Below are 225 nucleotides of genomic sequence, written 5' to 3' on the forward strand. Positions count from 1 at the left end.
TCTTTCTTTCTTTCTTTCTTTCTTTCTTTCTTTCTTTCTTTCTTTCTCTTTCTTTCTTTCTTTCTTTCTTTCTTTCTTTCCTTCTTTCTTTCCTTCCTTCTTTCTTTCTTTCCTTCTTTCTTTCTTTCCTTTCTTTCTTCTTTCTCTTTTCTTTCTTTCTTTCTTTTTTCCTTTTTTCCTTTCTTTCTTTCTTTCTTTCTTTCTTTCTTTCTTTCTTTCTTTCTG

The 225-nt window shown here is 28.0% G+C and overlaps 1 protein-coding gene across 4 annotated transcripts in view; it reads left to right on the forward strand.

The window, feature by feature from the left end:
- CCDC57 (coiled-coil domain containing 57) overlaps positions 1–225 on the forward strand; it is a 340,926-nt gene that overhangs the window by 213,615 nt on the left and 127,086 nt on the right. The window lies entirely within an intron of this gene.

This window comes from Petaurus breviceps, unplaced genomic scaffold, assembly GCF_028583685.1.
Source record: "Petaurus breviceps papuanus isolate PSGF00001 unplaced genomic scaffold, PetGlider_PUasm1.0 90617, whole genome shotgun sequence".
NCBI classification, from domain to species: domain Eukaryota; kingdom Metazoa; phylum Chordata; class Mammalia; order Diprotodontia; family Petauridae; genus Petaurus; species Petaurus breviceps.